Consider the following 17,432-nt stretch of genomic DNA (forward strand, 5'->3'; position numbering starts at 1 on the left):
CATTCTCAGTCTTTTCTCTTATAATTTGCTCATTGCTATTCATAACATTGCTGATTTTAACTGGATTGAATGCATTAGCCTTACATACTCGTCTAAAATGTCCTATTCATGTTGCAAAATTCATTACAAGTCAGAGCAACAGTTATAATTCCTTTATAAAAGTGCTATCTTGATAAAGATTTGAATGAGTTTTCATGTACTCGCCGTAGCAGTAGCGTCGAGGAATACACGTTAGTTACTAGCACACTCTTCAAAGTTGCGTTATCTCTTCGGTGGGCACTCCAACCCTTCAGTTATCCTTGTCCCCAGTTTATTATGAGGTAGAATGCCAAATAAATATCCACGAGTTGACAGTGTTGCCAGGAATAACTTCTTTATTAGAAAGGTCTCTCTGTCTTCTTAGCGTGAGAACCTACAGCAGCTGCTCGCGATGTCTGGACGCCAAAAGCAAAGTGGCAAGGCCCGCGCTAAGGCCAAGACACGCTCTTCCAGAGCCGGACTGCAGTTCCCTGTGGGCCGGGTGCACAGGCTGCTCCGAAAGGGAAGCTACGCCGAGCGGGTCGGCGCCGGTGCCCCCGTCTATCTGGCTGCAGTCCTGGAGTACCTGACGGCCGAGATCCTCAAGCTGGCCGGCAACGCGGCCCGGGACAACAAGAAGACCCGCATCATCCCCAGGCACCTCCAGCTCCACCGCCATCCGCAACGACGAGGAGCTCAACAAGCTGCTGGGCAGAGTCACCATCGCCCAGGGAGGCGTCCTGCCAAACATCCAGGCCGTGCTGCTGCCCAAGAAAACCGAGAGCCACAAGGCTGGGGGCAAAGCAAGCAAGTGAAGCGCCGCAGCCTCACTTACAAACCACCTTATAAGTGGCAGAGCGCACCAAGATACGTCCCCAAGGATCAAACTCGCCTCTCCAACTGTCGAAGTTGATGAGTCGATTCCAACCTGGCATCCTAATACCATGACAATATCAGCGCATGGCAATGGATCACGCGCTTCACACGCTTCATATTACAGCCCACAACAGACGGTTGCAGTGGCAATGAGTTGCGTTGTCAATTTAAAAATGTTAATTCTATTACCCTAGTAAAAGGTATAAAAGAGATTGAGCGTACTGACTGATTATTATTTACTATTCATACTGTTTTTTAGTTGGGAGATCTCTCCATATATAAACAAAGCCTTGAGTGCTCGCTGTTGCAACTTTAGAGAGCAGTTTGACAAATTAACAACTTGGTGTACAAATGGAATAAAATAGTAAGTTTTGAAACATCAGTGGTAAGTATCACTTTCTAGCACACATACTGCCCGGTAACCAAGGACCTGCTACTATAGGACTTGGTCCTGTGGGTACATTTTAGCCCATACATGGCAACATTTCAGAAGGGGAAAGAGAGCAATTTAAAAACTAAATACTTATCGGGAGAATGTATTTCCCCCATTGACTTAGAGACAATTTCAGGCGGGAGACAGCTGAAATAAAGCCATTTTGTCTTAAAAAATCATACATCTCCTGCTTGAATCGGCTGTATTGCCATGTATATTTTAGCCATAGAGCTGGTAAACTTGACATCTAATCTCAGCTTTACCACTCTACCTAAATATGTCGGAAATAAACACAGTATTCTAAACCTGGGCAGCACACTAAATATAGTGAGATTACTCTTGAAAAGGTAGTCCCTTGGTCTGGACACCAGATTCACTGCTACCCAGTTGTTGTCTAGGGCTAGTTGTAAAGGTGCACTCAGAAGACACTGGTGGTCATTCTGACCCTGGCGGTCTTTGACCGCCAGGGCGGAGGACCGCGGGAGCACCGCCGACAGGCCGGCGGTGCTCCAATGGGGATTCCGACCGCGGCGGTAAAGCCGCGGTCGGACCGGCACCACTGGCGGGGTCCCGCCAGTGTACCGCGGCCCCATTGAATCCTCCGCGGCGGCGCAGCTTGCTGCACCGCCGCGGGGATTCCGACCCCCCCTACCGCCATCCAGATCCCGGCGGTCGGACCGCCGAGATCCGGATGCGGTAGGGGGGGTCGCGGGGCCCCTGGGGGCCCCTGCAGTGCCCATGCCACTGGCATGGGCATTGCAGGGGCCCCCGTAAGAGGGCCCCTACATGTATTTCACTGTCTGCTGCGCAGACAGTGAAATACGCGACGGGTGCAACTGCACCCGTCGCACAGCTTCCACTCCGCCGGCTCGATTCCGAGCCGGCTTCATCGTGGAAGCCTCTTTCCCGCTGGGCTGGCTGGCGGTCTGAAGGCGACCGCCCGCCAGCCCAGCGGGAAAGTCAGAATTACCGCCGCGGTCTTTCGACCGCGGAACGGTAACCTGACGGCGGGACTTTGGCGGGCGGCCTCCGCCGCCCGCCAAGGTCAGAATGAGGGCCACTGTGTTTAATTCTGGCCTCCCTTTTGGCTATATTGTTTTCTTGGACAATCACTTTTTAATTTAGTCCCCTGCTCCTTTATTGGCAAGATTGGCAGAATTTGCATTCAAAGTAAACACTGCTAATAAGTGTGGAGATAAAAAATAGACCTAATGTTACCTGGGGCAAGGGAGAAGTGCCCAGTCTCATGGTATATTTACACAGCCTTTGAATCAAGTAGAAGTGTGACACAGTCTCTGGTCTACTGCTTTAACAACCTGTTAAATTCAGGGCAAATCATAGTGTTCCTGTTCCTCTGTCCACTGATATCACAATATATCAGCACTTTGAAGCAGACCAAATAAAAGAAATCAACACCAAACGCATACTTCAAAGACGTGTCTTTAGAATGGTTTTCTTTCACACATGTTGGTCACTTTATCAGCATGTAGAAGGATTTGCTTTTCAGTAGCTGACATGCTCCTGAAGCTGTGTTGTGCAGGATTCCTCCTGTGCTGCTTCTCCTCTGTCTTAGCCACAAAGGGTTCATCTTTTGTAGCACATAAAGGGCTGAGTGAGAGTAGCTTGCACACAGAGAGCATTAAAAGTGAAGAGAAACCAAAAAGTAGGATAAGCATCCAGTAGTGCCTCTGTGCGGGCAGCTGGACAGACACCACAATTGCCGGACACATTTTTAAAAGTGGGTAGAGTTGGTCCTCCTATGTGAACATCACAGAAATTGATAACAATCACTCCGTTAATCTTCCTTCCAGGCCTTTCAGTCCACATCCTTTACAACTCAGCCCTTCCGTGCTCACATACTATCTTTTATAGAGTCTCTTCTCACTGATTCCAATGCCCCGTATCCCTTTCACCTCAACCCTTTTTGCTGCTGCTTTTTTCCTCAGACTTTTCTCTCCTCATTCTCCTTTCTTGAACTTTTATCCCTCCCACACTAGCATTCAGCTCTTTCTCTCCCTACGGGCCTTTCCGTATATAAACACCAAAGACGCTCGCCTACAACTCCTGCTTTTTTATGCCATTTATTCACACATTCAATAGGGTATAACTACATGCATGCCATACAATGTAATGGGTTAAAAATGTCCCCCACTGAGAATGTCAAAATACCTTGAGAGAAATATGCTTCCCTCCCTTCCTCCTTTCTTCCTCCTCTACTGCCATCTTTCTGCCCACCCATTCTCCTACAGTCAGTTCTTTTAAGTCCTCCCCCCCTTAGTCATTCTGTCTCCTTCACTTTCCTTCAGCCATTTCTACTTCCTTCTGATTTCAAATTCTTAGTAGGACATGGAGAGGATGCTAAGCTTTCCATGACTCACGGACCTGACAGCATCACCCTATGTCTCCTGGCTGATCACAGGTTGCGACTGTTAACACTGATTTTAATAATGAATATTCATTAATTTTGAGTGTTGAATTTGCGTAGAAAATGAAATAACCTAGAGAAAAATAATGCACACATTTGAAGGTGCGCCCACGTGAGTGGCCACCAATGTTCACAAAGTGTACTTATCAATGGCTTATTAATATAAAAATGTTGAGCTTATGTTTGAGTAATGTAGTAATATGTCACATTGAGGGTTATGCATTATGTATTAGCTTTACTAATTGTAAAACTTAACTTAGCAGGTCTTGGCCTAGTTGCACAGCATCATGTCAAGCTGCATGGCTTAAGCGTTTAATAAAATGGATGCTTAGAGAATTTAATTGTGATTTTTGACTGTGCTGTCCATGCGCTCGAAGCTAAAAGTCTTTCTCATGAGAACTGCTTGCTAGGAGATCATGTACTTGCTAGTGCAACAATGTTTAATTCAATGTGTGTAAGACTGACTTTCCCAGGAGAAGATAATGAGGACTCTGACTGGAATATAAGCTGCAACAATATTGTTACCTGATGAGCCGGATGATGAGAACAGAAGGAAAGGAGCCAATCACCGACATGTGAACCATGTACTAGTAGAAATGTAGATTTGAAGTTTTAATCTCATTGGACAAAGTGTGAACATGCTATCCCCTGACCAATTAGGAGGTGGGAAGTAGTGTTAGGAAATCTAACCTAGCCAGACTGCACTGAGAAGAGGGCACCATTTTTGCCCATTTTTCTGTCTTGAGAAGAGACATGCTTAACTTTACTGCTTAGAGAGACTTTGCCTTTTCTGAACTTTGATGCTGAATCCTGATGCCTTGCTGACCAGACTGATGTCCTGATGACAAATACTATCTTAGCTTGCTGTTCCAATTGATGAGAGGTATACTATCACTTATGATGTTTGCTGTGCCTATTTGCTTTTGTTTCTAGGTACCAACCCCTAATTTTAATAGAGCCATAGTTAGGTGTTTTCCCAAAATTTGTGTGACTTAATTATTTTGCATGAAGTCCAGACGTGCTATTCTAATCTGGTGTTAGTTAAGATCCTCACTGATGAAGTTCACTACATGAAATAACAGCTGATGTCTTTTCTTTGCTGAATCTTAATGTATGTGATATCGTTTGCACAGCAATTAATTTGTACTGTAACCTTAGAATGTGTAGTAGCTCAAGCTTTGATTAGATTGCGATTCTTTCACCGCTTTGGACAGTCAGTATTGTTTCAGTATGTTTATCAATTGATTTTTAGATTAACCTACGTTACATTAGCAGTGTTAATATAGGGAAATAAGTATTCTAACTTTTACATAAAGGTGTGGTTATTCATGACTGCAAGGTCATGGTGTGTGACATTTACTGACTCTTATTTGATTACTAATGTTATGGATTGTCATTGTTTATTGATCTATGCATGTACAGGATATATGGTGGGAAAACCTCGAAGCGAGTCAAAAGGTTCATTGACTTATTCGCGTCTCCTTGTAAATTTACTTATTAAGGTCAGACGCGCTAACAGGCCCAAAGTCCTTGCTGCATTCTGTCTGACATTTACTCACAATACCTCGTCCTCTGCCTGTGACAAATGCGGATCTTCGTTGTCAGTCCCCCAAAAGGTCCTTCACCACAGTCAATGTTTTGATTTTTTAATGGTGGTCCCACAGATGATAAATTCCTGAATATAATTTGACTTCAGAGAAATAAAAATAGAAATTAGCCAACAATTTTCCTAATAGTTATGTAATCTATGTTCAGCATCCACTTTCGCTAGTACTATGTGGCTGGATTTTCAGTCCTCATAGATCTTGAATAGGAATATTTTGGACGACAAAGTTAACCCTTTTCCAGACTTCAATAGCAAGGCACAAAATAGAATTTATTTAGCGAAACTGGTAGATTTTGGGAAAAAATAAGTACTGTTTCCAGGCAGATGGTGGGTTTAACTAGGGACCTGAGGCTGGAGAGTTAGCTCTGCAGCAAAAGTATGTTCACAGAGTAGCTAAAGCCCATAATCAGGCTCAAAAGGGGAAGCAGGTCAATGGGCAGAGGACACCTTCCAAAAAGACAATACATGCACAAAGGCTCAAGCATGTGCATAGCTCCTAGTGTCATTGGATGGTGTCAGACACTATTCAGGGTTTAAAGGGAAAATGGGCAACTGGGCTCCAGCCATGGTGATTGTGGTAATTTTCCTCTCATGTCACAGGGCTCGTCCTACTATCATTTTATGAACTAGGCAAAGTACAACCCTCTCCTTGTTCCTGGGGTATTGAGGGCGAGCTTTTGCAGGTTTCTAAGGAAGGTAGTGTGGGGATGCTCGAGCTCAAATCTCAACACTCAATCAACAATTCAATAAGTTGAATGCACACCCAGTGATTAACTTTTAAAGAGAGAAAGTACTCTTACTACACAGTGGCACTCTAAATTGCACATTACTAATGAAAAAGAAAGTTAGATTCCCATGAGTCTACTTTGGTAGTTGCTGCACCTTTTCAGCCTCCACGTGTCCGGTAACTCTTTGTGGTTCTTGGTGATTCCCTCCACGTCTAGGGGAGAGCAGATTGAGTCCTTGTGCTATTTATTTCACCTGATAAATAATGATACCACAAGTACACTATTTATAGGGTGTGATAAATACCACTTATTAAGAGAATGTGGGGCATAACATGCAGATTTTAGTGTATAATGAACCCAGATCTGCATGATTCTGTAAATACCGAATATTCGACTGGCTGAAATTTAACAAAGGTTAAGATATTTAATGCATCAGATAACTATCGGAAGCCTTAAATACAAATAAACTTGTAATTCTGACCTGTGCATAACTAGGTTTAAGCATGGGTCGAAATTAACCAACCCTCAAGTAATGAGGTCCTTAATGTGAATTTAGCACATGTTCAGTTCAGGCACTGCCAAACTTTATGTGAGCTCAGTATTAGTTTCTTGCCCCTTAATGGGAGAATCAATCCTCTCAGTGTCCCACTAGGGCTGGTTGGTACTCTGGGGCATGCCCACTTAATTCTGAGGAGAAGTGGTATACTTGCAGACAGATCTGGTGAACCCCTCACCTTTGTAGCTGGACAGTGTTCATTGTAACTGGTGCAAGAAGTAACAGTCCTGAGATGGTGTTGTCCCACCTAAACTGGGTCATGGGTATCATTCATCAGTCCTCTCAAGTTGGCTGTTGGTGCCCACACAGGGGCTGGATGGACCACAGAAAAAGGCCTCAACAAGGTCTTGTGACACCTGGCAGCTGCAGTCCCACATGGGCAAGTCACAACAACTGTAGTTGAAGCTCTACATGGGCCAGTCATAGCTTCAATAATTACAGCCACGCATGAGTCAGTCACAACTTTGGCAATGGCAACCACACATGAGCTGCTCAAGTTTATGGAGAAACAGCCCAGGCACTGGCTGGCTAACATGCAGTTATAGCCCTCACTGGGCTTCGACAATTATTTCATCAGAAAGTAGTGGTTTCCATTTTGGAATCATGAAGAGAGTCTGGTGCCCCAATGATGCTTGGGTCCTCCCAGATCACTCTAGCAGTTTGCGCTTCCGGATGCCCATAGCCACCTGGGACATGGTGCACGTCCTTCCATCATGGACTGTGTCCTCCTGCAGGGTAGGCTGGCTCCTTTCCTCTCTCAGCCAGCAGGCAGTCTTCTAGGTGCTTAATGACAGAAAAACAGCGTCTCCAGAAAGTAATGAAGCATTATAATGGCGCCCCTTGCCACCGGGAGACTGCCTATGTGCTAGGCTCCAGCCCAGGTTGCACAGCAGCCCTCTGATTACTCTGCGGAGCACTCCCCTTCTTGGGATTTGCATTCACGTCACTGCAGGGCACACATCAACACACTCAACACTAGTGTTTTCCTATCAGTGATTGCCTTTTTTACTGGGGAGAGGTGCCCCCTGTACATCCCTCTCCTCCCTACCCTGCCCGCTGGCTTTTTGCCAACTCCAGTTGCAGTGCTGTTTAATTAGGTGCTGCAGCGCAGATGACAAAATGTCCACCAGCAATAAATGAAAATGGCACATTTTTGCATACTCTTTCTTGGCCACAGAGGACTTGGAACAGGGACACAAAAGTGTGGTAGTGGATCTTTCATTTATACACAACTGGCAGCCAGAAGACATGGTTCCACTGTTTGAAACTGTAGTACTGTTTTAGTGTGATTTTGCTTTCAAGAGTCATTTCCAGGGTGTTCACCATGCACAACCTTTGTGTAGAGTGATACTCCTCACAACTGCTTTCTTCTCCAACTTGGAATACCCTTGGAAGTGTAACAGAGAGGTATGAGAGTTCTGCACAATGCTGTCATAAGCCCAACAAAAGGAGCATTCAGGGAAAGACAAAATGGGATGCCTCGCCTAGTGATTTCTCCTCCTGTCACAACAGAGTCTGCAGTCCTACCCTTCACCCTTACCATCCACCAAATGTCAGTGTTCTGGATTCTAAGCTGTCTGTAGTACGGCATGTGTCCCAGGCCAATCATGATCGGAATGCCCTCTTTAGGCCTATATGTTGTTTATATAATAACCCATACAGAGTTCAGAGAACCAGCCTGACGTAATGAGGTGTCTTGTGGATAGGAGGTGGCTCCTGGACTGGCAATACGAGTTGGCATATCATGTATCATACATGGCAGCCTTGGACAAGGCACACAGTGCACGTTGCACAATGGCTGCTCAAATGTGCAGCGAGAACTTTGTCTTTGTAGAACGAGGCAACAGATTAAAATATAAAAATAACTTTCTAAAAGCAGGCTTGGCTAAAAAAATGAAAGTGAATAAAATGTATATGAATGTAAAAGGCACAGACCACGGGCCTAATGCTAAAATAAAGGTGTCCGAGCTCGGTCCTAAAGGGCTCCTACAACAGCTTCTTGATTACAAAAGGCCTTGTAGGATATCTAAAGGAGCCCTCTCTCCTTTTCCTTCAGTCAGTGTCTAGGTCTCCTTCCTCCAGTTAAAGGAATGTGAGCAATACACGTCCACTGCCTGGAAGCAGGCTCCTCGCCTTTATCTTGTACAAGACCATCCCAGGGATATCTAAAATCAATCCCACTGGCCTACATTACTCTGGTTCATTAGGACACACCCTGCAGGCATCATGCAGGCCACAACATCAACAGCAGTGGGCCAGTAGGCCTCCACTCTAGTGAGTCAAATAAAAGGTCCCCTGCTTAGAGATGAAGTTATGCTTGGTGCGCCCTTCCAGGACACAGAACAAGTCCAAGACCTACTCGTACCGAGAGGCCTAGGCTTCAGCACACACACTTGCTTGGCTTGATGCCAGGGCCAAAAACACGAGTCAAGATATCAGCTACATGCAGTCAGGCATTCGTAACAGGGGAACACAACCATTTATCATGCAAGGGACATTCATTAACACATCCAGAGACATTCAAAAGGGCTAATCAGGGCAGCATAGCAGCCAATTTCAGGTGGCCTTACTACAATAGCCTGCACATCCTGTGTAAGAGTAATGCCCTCTTAATTTTTCCAAAGTAGACACAGCTAGGTGGGTATACCAGCAATCAGGAAAATGGTACTAATATCCAGGTCATAATGACAACAAAGAGAGAGACGTTCAACCTGAGGATCCTACACATAGTCCATATCTGGTGGATAAGCAGAAGAAGGCATGCGCACCTACATGAGTAGCTTATTTTGCAAGTTAAGCCTGGAAACTGTTTGAAGGTAACAGGCTAATATGGAACTAAATCCCTTAAGCCAACTGATCATAGCCACTGGTCTCTTAGTTACCTATTTTCTGTCAACAATATGCATTTTATGAGATGTGTTCGAATAATATTACATCATGGGGTTTTTATGGCACACACTCATGATCAAGTAAAACTGCTGCTTTGTACTCCAAAAGGGAAGGCTTAGTTGAGGGGGGGGGGAAGGTGTGCGAGTGTGTACGTTTTCTTCACCAAAATAGATGTAACATGGAGATGTTTCATTTTTCTTTCTTGCGACCTTCATTCCATCCTTAGGGTCCTTCATTTTACAATTCTAGATATAACAACAAAAAATATTTTATAATGAGTGATAAATAAATGGGTGGATGATATCTGGAACATTGGGACTCGTGGAGCTTAGCTCCAGTTTCCCTTTTACTTGCTAATTAAGGATGGAAATGCTTCCCAGAAGGCTGCTAGGTGATGGCTGTTTTTTTTTCTAAGATCTGATGTTTCCAATCGGAAAGCTCACTCAGGGAGTTTAACTAGTTTAACTAGTATAGCCAGGATTTTTCTTCAGATGTGATGTGTTTTCTTTATGCTCAATTCTAAGAAGTTAGGGACCTTACTTAAAGCACAGTTTCCAAACAATGGTAATTGCAGGTTTAAGAAAACAATTGGAACGTTATGGTCATTTGCTCGAAGCTTCTCATTTTTGATAATTGAGGGATGGGATAGGGATATCTCAGTGCCGGGATATCAGTGATGTAAAGGGACAGAAAATCAGACTTCTGTATGCTATAGGAACACTTAGGAAATTATCCCGGGGACTACTGAAAGGTCCTGCAAAGCCACATTGGTGACACATTTCCAGCCATATATAAATGCAAACTGATGCTCCTATGGTTTAACCTATCAACAGCATAAGATTTTTTGCCAATTTGGTGTAGCATGTAAGTCTGAAACTTTGGTGCATATTCTTTATGTTTGCCCAGTACCTTTATTTGAGCATAGAAAGAGGCTGTGTGAACCAGTCAGTCATTTTCTGTTTCATTTTCTCAAGGACGATCACCTGCAGGTAGTGTTACGATTACTCAAATTTATGAAAACCACTTGGAACTAAATTAACAAACTCTAATCCGTAAGAAAACAGCATTAAAAATAGTATGGTTCACTCTGACAAATAATGGTTTTAATTGCGTTATGAGATTTGATGGTGATACGAATGAGAAAATCAGGCTGTTGTTTCACCCAGACTACATACGCATTGTGTTTGTTATATTTGCAAGATATAGGGTTTTGGTTGAGGGAGTGATATTGCTTCTCAAGCACCAGCCACATTCTTTGTCAGGGTGTGCCACAAAAGTCACTAAATTAACCCGTGCTTAAATTAACCCTGTGGTAGCTTGTCGCAAAAGCAATCATGCTTAACTTAGAGGCAATACATAAAGTATTTTTGCAGCACACAAACAGTGATAAATGAAAACACAATACAAGAAAAATCCCATACCAATTTAGACAAATAGAGTAAATTATAGTGCATACAATTACACAAAAATGAATTAAATCCAATCAGTAGTACCGAAGTTATGAATTTTTAACGTTTTTAGTGAAATCCAGCATGTAAAAGATCAAAGCGCCAGCTGCAGGTATCTGGTCGAACTACACCGGGGCAAAATCAAAGGTTAAGGCTAACCCCGATGGATCGTGGTTCAGATGCAAGAGGTGGATTGAGCCAGGTCTTGGCTTACCTTAGGACTTAGAAGAAAATGTGCAGAAAAGTCCAGGAGAATGTAGAGTTCAGAGGAGCAAGGCAGCAGGCTGTGTCCTAGGAGGAGTAGTCATCGCAGGGGAGCACTGGATGAGGTCTCTGTGAAGCTGTTGACGATGGTGAGGAAAATTCTCCAAGTGGATGAAGCCGAATTTCTAGGCCTAGGAGGTCATCGTCTTTTATGTGGAGCCTGTCGCTGTCAAGCCCAGTGAAGATTTTCACCTTCAGACTTTTGGGAAGGTGAAAACCTCCAGCGGGACAAAGCTACAAGTTTTGCTGAAGAGGCCTTCACAAGGCCAGATATGGTTGCTTGGAGAGAAAGTTGAACAGGATTTGCTGCTGCAGAGAAAGGTGTAGCAGGAGGTACTGTGAAGCTAGGCTCCCTGGTCATACACCTTGAGCAGATCAGTTGGCAGGTAGGTCCCAGTCTTCTGTTGGTTCTTCTGGCACTTTTTGGTGAAAAGTGTTTGAAGCCCCAATTTTTAGGGTTAGGCACAAGCAGCACCTCTAACACCAGTTCCTAGAGTTCAGGACCTGGTTGGCACCACCTGGGGGTGTTAGGACTCACTACATTCAAGCCAGGAACAGGACTCAAGGTCTCTGGAGATAATGAAGCTCACCCAGGAGGCCAGCCAACCACCCCTTGAAGTCGCTCTGGTAGTCCTGGGTTTAAGGAGATAGTCCTCTCTTCTTCAAGTAGCAAAGCAGCAGGACAGTCCTCTGGGGAGCAAGGCAGTTCTCTGATAGCAGCAGGGCAGGCCTATGGAGAACAAGGCAGGCTTCAGGCAGTAGGGCACTCCTCTAGAGTACAAAGTGGTCGTTCTGAAGTCTTCTACATGTTCAGGAGTGTACTGCATAGGTGGTTCAGGAGATCTGATATTTATACCTAGTGCCAGCTTTTAAAGTGGGGCTGAAATCCTGTCTACCCCCACATCTGGTTCCAGAAAGTTCTTCCCAGCCTTGCCTGTAGAACTTGCAAGTGTCTCTCCGCTGCTCAGTCAATGTTTGTTTCGGGGAAGGCTTGCTTGCTAGCGGTCTTCCTATATGGCAGAAGTACAGTTGGGATTGACGTTAACTGTATTCTTTCCAGCCAGAATTTCTTTTTAGCTTATTTTTAAACTAACAGGTAATTTGGATCCTACTGGTGCTTAATCAATGCTTCTTAAGGATTAAAAACAAGTGCAGCTCAATATGACTCCTTTTGATCTCATGCAGTTCGATTAGATCCTGAGGAAGAACCAGCTTTTGGCTTAAAACACGTTTCGGAAAGGAAAGCAGGAAATACGTATCTCTTTTTCCCACTGGCTTTAAAAGATTAAACTAAATAAAATCAGAGTCTTCTATTCTAAGAACTATCTGTTGTGAGCTCCTATGTGGCACGAACCCTCCTAGCTTAATGGCACCTCAGTTGATTGGTAGGGTCCAGACATTACATATCTCATTAATAAAACCACTTAACGTGATTTGTGAATGTCTGGTCTTTTGAAATGTAGCTCCCCACTGCACCCTCCTTCATACAGAAAAGCTGATTTTTATTTTTCATGAATTGACGTTGTAGATGAAAACCCTTTATGAGTCTTCTGCTGTACGCGAGAAAGCAAATTAATTTAGTATCTCTTCTCCTGTCACCATAGTGGTAGACTTGGGAGGCCAACAGGAGGTGTTTATATCTGTTGCTACCTTGGTAACCAAAATAAAAACGTCTTCTTAGTGCTTTGTAAGATCTAAGTAGATATCAAGGGTTAATCAGTGGACATCTTACCTAGCACATCATGTAGATGAGGAGCAGACTCGAACCCCACCTGGGAGCACACAGGGGTGTTCCCATTGACCTCAAACTTCTGGATGCAAACCTAATTCTTGACCATCAAAAGATAATCTCGCCACAACCTCAACACTACATACACTCAACACTGAACCCACCTTTCTCTGCGCGTTTTATATATAAATGGGGATTAAACTAAGGTGAATTATCCAACAGGTGAAACGATTCAAGCAAACTTTAAAACTTCTATAAAATGGATCCTAATTTGTCTGCAATAATGGGATGAATACGAAAATATTGTGGCTGGTACACAGGTAGGTTTGAGGCAAGGTTAAGCAAAGACTGCGATTGAGCAACCACAAAATAAACCTGAAATATTTTTTTTTTATATATCTGAACCATCTGATTTGAGCAAAGCACAGTTTTTTGAAGACTGATTAATACTGAAGCAAACATGCAAAGTGGCAGCAAAGTGACTCACTACCAGATGTGGAGAAAAGAAACGTTGGATGGCTAAATGTGGTTTGACTGAGCAAGATACATTTACATGGAATGTAAGGAATAATGCAACATGAAGCTACACAAATCAAGTGACGAGTACACCCCCAAACGGATACAACAGCAACATAACAACCATTGCCACTGAAGTGAAAAACACACACAACATTCCCACTCACATGCTTACACGAGGTGGGTTGCTATGGACCATAGATGTGGTGAGAATTTGAGATAAGAGCTTAACGTGATCCAGATTCAACTCCTAACCTGCACACAACACTCTGGTGAGACACTGAAACAAGGAAAAGGCACCCAGGAAAAGAATGTTCAGGCGCTTTGCTGTCTGGGAATGTCTCAGTGCTTAATTTGTACTTGTTGTTTCCGGTGCGGAACTTATTCTTCTGCCTCAAGCATTTGCTGCGAGCAAAAGACACATATGGGAAAGCCCGAGGGATAGAAAAACGAAAAAGCGTAAGGAAGGGAGAAAGAAAGCTGCTAGAGTGAGCTGAAGGGGCAGGGAGTGGCTGTAAATAGATTGAAGGGGCCCGAGATGGCTTTAGGATCACGCTGTCTCTGTATTCCGTGCTCGCACATTTATTTAATTGCAGCAGCCGCTTGTTTAACAGGGGCGCTTTGGGCACCGGCACGTTTTTATTTACAAATTAAGCACTGGAATGTCTACCGAGCTTCATCAACAACCAGCTAGGCCTGGTCATCCCAGTCAGTAGAGATGAAACTACCATGCTTTGTGCTAAACTGTGCCAAGGGTTCATGCAAAAGATCAGTGGGGACACCAGTAACATGGCAACCACCACGCTGAGGCACTCCGGGAAGGCATGAATGTATTCACATCCACTTTGACACACAACAGAGGGACCTATATAACATCTATAACATCTGTGGTTTCTGATTTACCATGGTGTCCATTAATTGTACACAACTTGTATTTAAAAAGCCTCACAGACACCTCTTCATGTACTGTGGGAACTATGTTGTGTAATGTTTTAAGGGGCAAACCCAACAGAAACATAAATGCCTCTTACACAGTGTGCTTGTACACTCAACAGTTGCCGATGACATCACTCACTGACCTGCGCACTAAATGAAACTAAACAAGAAGGACCAAACAATATCATGCACAGTAAGCGTCAATACAATCGCTTACCCATACATGAGCTCGCTCACCTAAAACGGGTTATTTCTCTGGGCTTCATCCCAGTGCATTATTTTTCCCAATGTGCCACTTCAAACGTAGACCACCCTTTTGCAAATCATCGTCTGTCTTTCTCCATTGGGAACAGTCCAGGGCAAACGACCATGTCAGTGACCCCCTGAGTGGGCGCACAAGCAGTTCTGACCATTTTCTTCCTTTGTTCGGCCTCATCAGTGGGGATAAGCTTGAGTCTTGTGGGACCCACTGCACTTAGGAAATTTAACTAAAAAAAACCAAAAAAACAATGCTTTACTCAGTCTGAGCCGCCATTAAGTATTCTGGGCTACCAACTATTCACTGATGCTCCCAGGAGTCTCTGAGACTCGGGCCCCACATCTGAGCAAATGTTCCCACTGAAAATCATTTGTTGAAAACATGAGTGGCCGTGTGCGTTTGATAGTAACGCATGCACTGCACGGACAGCCACCAACACCTCACCGGTCGTCGCGCGCTGCATTACGCTCATCTTTCACGATGATACCGTCTCTGACACAGTTTTAGGGGATTTTGTTTTTCTTGTCTCCAGGATGATTATCTGCTGAGACTGTGCGCGAGATGCAGTACTTAACGAGTCCTCACGGATGCAACACAACATCAATGACGTTGTCACCCCGGAGGCTAGCTAAGCCGTGGTATGAAACTGTCATGTTGTGGCTATGAGCACTTTGTGGCTGTGGAAAGTTATGTGTCAACCGGGAATACTAGTTCAGCGAAGCGCCTTGCTTTATCAAAAGTGTCCATTAGAGGGCGGCACTGTCCCGTGATTTTTCACTCGAACACTAATCTGCGCCCATAATTTTCACGCACGGTCATAGTCTTTGGTAAAGTAATTGCAAGTTTTCCGAAAGCGTCCCGCTCTCGGGATCAGAGGTGTAGCTTGGTCATTTAGATTGAGGGGCGAATGAGCTTCTGATTTCCCGACAATCCCGTTGGCATATAGGACCTCATTATGACATTTTACCGCCATGCTGGCTGCCGCCAACATACCACCGCCGCAGTGGATCACCGCCACCCATATTATAACACACACATAGCAATCCATCACTATATAGCCACAAACACAAGTCCGCCAGCCCAAAGGTCAGTGATAAACTGGCGGTATCCAAACCCACACCGTTACGCCAATAGAAATATGCCCACAACATTATGACCCACGAATCACCACGGAGGACATTCAATGGCTGTAAACCATTGGAGGTACATTCCGCCACGCTCAAAATACACACACATACAAAACAACACCACATTGGACAATTCAATCTACACACACCTGACACCCATTCACACACGACACCCACACCACTATAAAACACACACATTACCCAAAACCCTTTACGAATACAAACAAGTGCCACAAGAGAGATAGCAAGACCACAGACAAGTCCACAGCCACACACCACCATCACCTACACACCATCCACACGCCTGACAGCACACACCCCAACACATCACCCTACACACCCTCACCCACACCACTCACACTACACCCATGGCACCACAACGACACCCCAGGCTCTCAGAGGAGGAGCTAAGGGTCATGGTGGAGGAAATCATCCGGGTAGAGCCACAGCTATCTGGATCACAGGACAGGTGCAGCAGACATCCATTGCTAGGAAGATGGAGCTATGGTGGAGAATCGTGGACAGGGTCAACGCCGTGGGACAGCCCCCCTGAACAAGGGATGACATCAGGAAGAGGTGGAACGGGCTACGGGGACGGTGCGTTCCATGGCAGCAAGACACCAACTAGCTGTACAGGGGACTGGCGGTGGACCCCCACCTCCTCCCCCACAACTAACAACATGGGAGGAGCAAGTCTTGGCAATCATGCATCCCGAGTGCCTGGCAGGAGTAGGAGCAGGACTGGACTCTAGTAAGTCAAATCTCTATTACTATCACCCCCCCCACCTGCATGCCATCACATACCCCTACCCTTACCCTCACTCCCATCACTCCACCACCTCCCACACACCCCACCATCACAACCCACCCATCCCAATACCAAGCCCTGCATGGAACACCAATGCATGGACACCCATCACAGACCTGCATGGACACCTATCACTAAAGAATGCACACTAGAGGGAAACAGCTAGCCCACCAAATAACAACTCACACAAGGCAAAGCTGCCAGGGCAAAAACAACCTTAGAGAGCAACACACCCATGCACAAGATGTCACGCGCAGAAACAATAACACTGCATTTACATCCCCACAGGTCCGCCAGCCAATGTCACTGGAGAGGAGGTGCCAGGAACATCCAGCCCCCACCCCCAGAAGAGGCCCACAGTGATGACAGCAGCCCTGGATGCCTGGATCTGTATGACCAACCTGGCCCATAAGGGATCTCCGGACAGTCGGTTATCCAGGCACAGTCCCATACCACCACAGAGCCTCCCCTCTCAGGAAATACCAGCACAATACCCACCCAGCAGGCCCATACCTCTGTCCCCAGGACACGTCAATCAGCAGTGTATCCACCACTACAGGGACCCCAGGCCATCCCACAAACACAGGACGATCAGTGGCGTCAGTGGCAGTGGGCGCACAGTTCAGGGGACAGAGGCACAGGACAACAGGGAGGACTGCTGTGCAACAGGGGGAGCACAGGCCCAGGGAACCGACTCTCCAGGAAGCACTCACCAAGATCCTTGGAGCATACCACCATTCCCAGGAGACAATGGGACAGATACTGGACAAAATGCAAGAGAACCAGCGACTGCAGGAGGGACAGTACGTGGGGA

General features: G+C 45.3%; 1 pseudogene; it reads left to right on the top strand.

Annotated features, from left to right (window-relative positions):
- Positions 1 to 383: 383 nt before the first annotated feature.
- LOC138260714 (histone H2A type 2-C-like) lies at positions 384 to 1,106 on the top strand (annotated as a pseudogene).
- Positions 1,107 to 17,432: the final 16,326 nt, after the last annotated feature.

Source organism: Pleurodeles waltl, chromosome 10 (assembly GCF_031143425.1).
Source record: "Pleurodeles waltl isolate 20211129_DDA chromosome 10, aPleWal1.hap1.20221129, whole genome shotgun sequence".
In the NCBI taxonomy this organism is placed as follows: domain Eukaryota; kingdom Metazoa; phylum Chordata; class Amphibia; order Caudata; family Salamandridae; genus Pleurodeles; species Pleurodeles waltl.